The sequence below is a fragment of the Cryptomeria japonica genome, unplaced genomic scaffold, assembly GCF_030272615.1.
Source record: "Cryptomeria japonica unplaced genomic scaffold, Sugi_1.0 HiC_scaffold_90, whole genome shotgun sequence".
Taxonomy (NCBI): domain Eukaryota; kingdom Viridiplantae; phylum Streptophyta; class Pinopsida; order Cupressales; family Cupressaceae; genus Cryptomeria; species Cryptomeria japonica.
In genome coordinates, this window is record NW_026728912.1 from 397501 (window position 1) to 403729 (window position 6229).

Here is a 6229-nt window from a genome sequence, read left to right on the forward strand (position 1 = left end):
GGGGTTATTGGAGCGCCGCCTCTTTTTTTGTCGGAGCGTTTGGTGGGGTTTCTCGCATTGGCTCTTCCGAGGCCCGGTTGCCACCCTGGCGCGCACGAAGTCGGAAGTAGGGTTAATTGCCCGGGTGCGCACCTTTGCCAGGGTGGGCACCTTACCTGGGCTGCGCACCAGGGCGGGCTCAAGATGGCACGCGCGTTCCGTTTTTTTCACTATCTTTCAAAACGGAAATTTTAAAATCTCCTTTTTTTTTTGCCTTTTCTGGAAATTAGTGAAGGCAGCGCATCAAAGGTGCGCACCTCGCTGCCCACCTTGGTGTGCTCTGAGGTGCGCACCCGGGAGCGCTACGAAGTGTGCTCCAAGGTGCGGCGTGCACGTTGTCGGAGCCCGGTTTGCCCCGGGTGCGCACCTCGCCTGCACCTTGGCCGGGGTGGGCACCTTGGCTGGGTTTGCCCAGGGTGCGCTCCGAAGCGGGGTTACTGGAGCGCCCCCTCTTTTTTTGTCAGAGCGTTTGGTGGGGTTTCTCGCATTGGCTCTTCCCAGGCCCGGTTGTTGGGTGCGCTCCCACCCTGGCGCGCGCGAAGTTGGAAGTTGGGTTAATTGCCCGGGCGCGCACCTTCGCCAGGGTGGGCACCTTGGTGCGCACACCTTGGCTGGGCTGCGCACCAGGGCGGGCTCAAGATGGCACCAGCATTCCCTTTTTCTCACTATCTTTCAAAACGGAAATTTTAAAATCTCGTTTTTTTTTTGCCTTTTATGGAAATTAGTGAAGGCATCGCATCAAAGGTGCGCACCTCGCTGCCCACCTTGGTGTGCTCCGAGGTGCCCACCACGGTGCGCAACGCCGGTGCGAACCCGGGAGCGCCCCGATGTGTGCTCCAAGGTGCGGCGTGCACGAAGTCGGACCCCGGTTTGCCCCGGGTGCGCACCTCGCGTGCACCTTGGTGCGCACACCTTGGCTGGGTTGCGCGGCCTGGTGGGCACCATGGTGCGCACCAAGGAGCGCTCCGAAGTGTGCTCCAAGGTGCGGCGTGCACGAAGTCGGAGCCCGGTTTGCCCCGGGTACGCACCTCGCGTGCACCTTCGCCGGGGTGGGCACCTCGGCTGGGTTGCGCGCCCTGGTGCGCACCAAGGAGCGCTCCGAAGTGTGCTCCAAGGTGCGGCGTGCACGAAGTCGGAGCCCGGTTTGCCCCGGGTGCGCACCTTCGCCGCGGTGCGCACCATGGCGTGCACGAAGTCGGAGCCCGGTTTGCCTCGGGTGCGCACCTCGCGTGCACCTTCGGCGGGGTTGCGCGCCCTGGTGGGCACCATGGTGCGCACCAAGGAGCGCTCCGAAGTGTGCTCCAAGGTGCGGCGTGCACGAAGTCGGAGCCCGGTTTGCCCCGGGTGCGCACCTCGCGTGCACCTTCGGCGGGGTTGCGCGCCCTGGTGGGCACCATGGTGCGCACCAAGGAGCGCTCCGAAGTGTGCTCCAAGGTGCGGCGTGCACGAAGTCGGAGCCCGGTTTGCCCCGGGTGCGCACCTCGCGTGCACCTTCGCCGCGGTGGGCACCATGGCGTGCACGAAGTCGGAGCCCGGTTTGCCCCGGGTGCGCACCTCGCGTGCACCTTCGCCGGGGTGGGCACCTCGGCTGGGTTGCGCGCCCTGGTGCGCACCAAGGAGCGCTCCGAAGTGTGCTCCAAGGTGCGGCGTGCACGAAGTCGGAGCCCGGTTTGCCCCGGGTGCGCACCTCGCGTGCACCTTCGCCAGGGTGGGCACCTCGGTGCGCACACCTTCTCAATGTTTTCTTGCCTTTTCTGGAAATTGGTGAAGGCAGCGCATCAAAGGTGCGCACCTCGGTGTGCTCCGAGGTGCGAACCCGAGAGCGCTCCGAGGTGCCCACGAAGTCGAAAGTCGGGTTAATTGCATTGTTTTCCCCGGGTGCGCTCCGAGGTGCGCAACATCGGCGCGCACCAAGGAGGGCTCCGAAGTGTGCTCCAAGGTGCGCACGATGGCGTGCACCTCTGGTGCGCACGATTCGGAGCTCGGTTTGACCGGGGTGCGCACACCTTGGCTGGGTTGCGCACCTTTTGTGCGCTCCAAGGTGCGCACGAAGTCGGAGCTCGGTTTGCCCCGGGTGCGCACCTTCGCCAGGGTGCGCACCTTGATGCGCACGCCTTGGCTGGGCTGCGCACCTTGGTGGGCGCCATGGTGCGCACCTTTCGTGCGCTCCAAGGTGCGCACGAAGTCGGAGCTCGGTTTGCCCCGGGTGCGCACCTTGGTGGGCGCCATGGTGCACTCCGAGGTGCCCAAGATTGGTGCGCACCAAGGAGCGCTCCGAAGTGCGCTCCAAGGTGCGCGCGAAGTCGAAAGTTGGGTTAATTGTCCGGTTTGCCTCGGGTGCGCACCTTGCGTGCACCTTCGCCAGGGTGGGCGCCTTGGTGCGCACACCTTGGCTGGGCTGCGCACACCTTGGCACCCGCGTTTCCTTCATTTTAAATTTTTTTTTTTTACAATCTCTCAAGTGGGAAATTCTATAATCTCAACTTTTTTTGCCTTTTCAGGAAACTTTTGAATGGAGCGCATCATTGGTGCGCTCCGAAGTGTGCTCCAAAGCTCTCTCCAGCTGCGTGCACCTGCCCCGGCCGCGCACCCGGCCCCGCCCAGCTTCGCTCACCTGTCCCGGGCGTCTGGTGCGGAACCTTAGAGTAAGAAACATCACCGTGCACCTTGGCCAACGTGCACGACTCGACCGAGTGCGCACTGGCCGAGGTGCACACCGATTTCACCTGGGTGCGCGCGCAGCACCTCGGGCGCACCGGGGTGCGCGCACAACGCCCGGGTTGCACCGTGGCCTGTGTGCTCGGGGCGCCTCGGGTGCGCGCTCGGTGTCGCCCCCCGCGCGCGCGGTAGTGCGGGCAGCGCACCCCGGCCCGGCCCGGCCCCGACGAGAACGCAAACGGGCAAAAGGTTTATTCAAATAGCATTGCGACGCCCGGCGAAAAACTAAAAAAGGGTGCAACACCGGGACTTCCCGGGAGGTCACCCATCCCAGTACTACTCCGGCCCAAGCGCGCTTAACTGCGGAGTTCTGATGGGATCCGGTGCACTAACGCTGGTATGATCGCACCCGTTATGAGCTTGTCGCAGTGTGTACTTAGCAAACCGCGACCCACGTGCGAATCCACCCCGGCCACCCACCCCCGTCGAGGTGCACACCCTCCCTCGCGAAGTGCGCCCCGTTCGCCAAGTGTGAGCCCTGCCCGGGTGCGCGCACCTTGCTAGGGCGTCGGGTGTGCACCCGGCCCGGCCTACGTGCGTGCACCTGGAGGGGGCGTCGTGTGCGTGCAGTGTCCCGTCTGCAACGCGGTGCCCACACACCACCTCGGGCGCAACGACCTGCGCTCACATGTGGGCCGAGTGCACCTTGGTGCATGTTCGGGGCGCCTCGGGTGCACGCTCGATCTTGCCCTGGTGCACCAAGGCGCTCGGTTTGCCCCGGGTGCGCACTTGGTGCAAGGTGGGCACCCAAAATAGGGATCAAGCACCAAAACACAAGTTTCGGGATGCAAAATGGGACCCAAGGACCACAAATGCGTTCCAAGACCCATGATGGGTCCACGAGAACAAAAATGTGTTCCGAGACTTAATAAACAAATATTGGGTTTTAGGAGAAGAAACATGCTCTGATGCCCAAAACGAGAATCGACCCCGAAAAGGCCACAGGCCAAAAGTGGGATGCGAGACAAAAAAAAATGGGACCCGAGGACCAAAATTGGGTTCCCAGGTCGAAGACAGGGCAACCGGACAAGAAACGACCTCTAAGGCTCGAAATGAGTCCCGACGACTAAAACTTGACAAGAAGCACCCATCAGGCACCCAACTCGACACCCATGGGATGCCGACCCACCCGGGCTTCCACCTAGCACACCTTGGCACCCACCCACCCTCGCACCCAACCTCGCACCCAACTTAGCACCTTTGAACCCACATTGGCACTCACCCTGACCCTGGCACCTTGGAACCCACATTGGCACTCACCTTGACCCTGGCACCCACCTTTGCACTCACCTTGGGACCCACCCTGGCTCCCACCTCGGCACCCACCCAGACACCCACCTTGGTTCCTTGGCACCCACCTTGGATCCTTGGCACCCACCCCGACACCCACCTTGGCACGCAACTTGGCTACTTGCCACCCACCTTGGCTCCTTGACGCCCACCCCGACAACCACCCCGTGACCTACCCTGGCTAGGGTTGGTGCACACCCACCCTGGTGCCCACCTTGGCACCCACCCTATGACCCACCTTGGCACGCACCTTAGTACCCACCCCGTTACCCACCCTAGGACCCACCCCGTGACCCACCTTGGCCAGGGTGGGTGCACCCACCCTGGTGCCCACCTTGGCACCCACCCATCCTAGCACCCAGCCTGTGACCGGGCTTGGAACCCAACCTTGCACCCGCACCCGTCTTGGCCAGTGTGGGTGCGCACCCATCCTGGCACCCACGTTGTGACACACCCTTTAACCCACGCACCCTAGCACCCACGTTGGCACCCACCTTGGAACCCAACCTAGCAACTTGGCACCCACCCCGTGACCCACCTTGGCATCCACCATAGCAGTCGCCGACTTGGCACCCACCTCGGCACCCACCTTGACACTTGTGGACCCACCTTGCCACTCACCCTAGCATCGACCCATCCTAGCACCCACCCTGGCACCTTTGCACCCTAGCACTCACCCATCCTAGCACCTAACCTGTGACCCACCTTGACACTCACCCTCGCACCCACCTTGGAACCCAACCTAGCACCCACCCACCCTGACACCAACCCTAGCACCTACCCACCCTTGCACCCACCCTGTGACCCATCTTGGCACCCACCCATCCTACCACTCAACCTATCACCCACCTTCTCACCCACCTTGGCATCCACCTTAGCACCCACCCACACTGGCACCTTGGCACCCACCTCGGGCAAGGTGGGTGCACACCCACCCTGGCACCCAATTTAGAACCCACCGAGCATGTTACCCACCTTGGCACCCACATTGCAGCCCACCCTAGTACCCACCCTATGACCCACATTGGCATCCACACCCTAGCACCCAGGCACCTCGACACCCGCCTTGACACCCACCCTAGCACTGAACCTGTGACCCACCTTGGAACTCACCCTAGAACCCACCCACCCTGTGAACCACCTTGGCATCCACCTTAGCACCCACCCACCTTGGCACCCACTCTAGCACTCACCCATCCTAACACCCAACTTGTTACCCACCTTGGCACCCGCCCTCGCGTCCACCTTGAAACCCACCCTAGCACCCACCCACGCAGGAGCCCACCTTGGCACCCAACCTAACACCCACGCATCCTGGCACCCAACTTGTGACCCACCTTGGAACCCACCCTAGTACCCACCTTTGAACCCACTATATCACCAACCCACCTTGGCACCCACCCTATGACCCTCTTTGGAATCCACCCTAGCACGCACCCACCCTGGCACCCACCATGGAGCGCACCCTAGCACCCACCCACCTCGGCACGCACCTCAACACCCACCTTGGTGTGCGCACTGCGCCAACCTCTCAAAGACCCTATGTGGTGCGCTCCAAAGTGTACACCTTTGGTGCGCTCCAAGGTGCGCACCTTTGGTGCACACCGAGGTGCACACCAAAGTGTGCACCGAGGTGAGCACCAAAGTGCACTCCAGGGTGCACACCAAGGCGTGCACCTTTGGTGCGGTCAATGCAAACGAATTCGGAAGTTGGGGTCGATGTCCTAATCGCTGCTGCAGACTACACGTATGAGAATCGGACAAATAGCTTTATATAGGGGAGGTGTTGCGTTTGATGGGTCGACTCCCCTGGTTGTGTGCACTGCACCAACTTCAAAGACCCTGTCTTGTTTAAGAAGTCAAAAGTTGGGGTGGATGTCCTAATCATTGCTGCAGTCTACGCATGTATGAGAATCAGACAAATAGCTTATATAGGGGAGGTGTTGCATTCGGTGGGTTGACTCCCCTGGTTGTGCGCACTGCGCCAACCTCAAAGACCCCGCATAGCAGAAGAAGTCGGAAGTCGGATTTTGGTGAGCACCAAGGCGTGCACCTTTGGTGCGGTCAACGCAGACGAATTCAGAAGTTGGGGTGGATGTCCTAATCGTTGTTGCAGGCTACACATGTATGAGAATCAGACAAATAGCTTATATAGGGGAGGTGTTGGGTTTGATGGGTCAAC

The 6229-nt window shown here is 61.6% G+C and overlaps 1 non-coding gene across 1 annotated transcript; it reads right to left on the bottom strand.

Annotated features, from left to right (window-relative positions):
- Positions 1-2989: 2989 nt before the first annotated feature.
- On the bottom strand, positions 2990-3108 carry LOC131864694 (5S ribosomal RNA). The gene has a single exon (XR_009363458.1). It is a non-coding gene; the product is annotated as a 5S ribosomal RNA (ribosomal RNA).
- Between the last annotated feature and the right edge of the window lie 3121 nt (positions 3109-6229).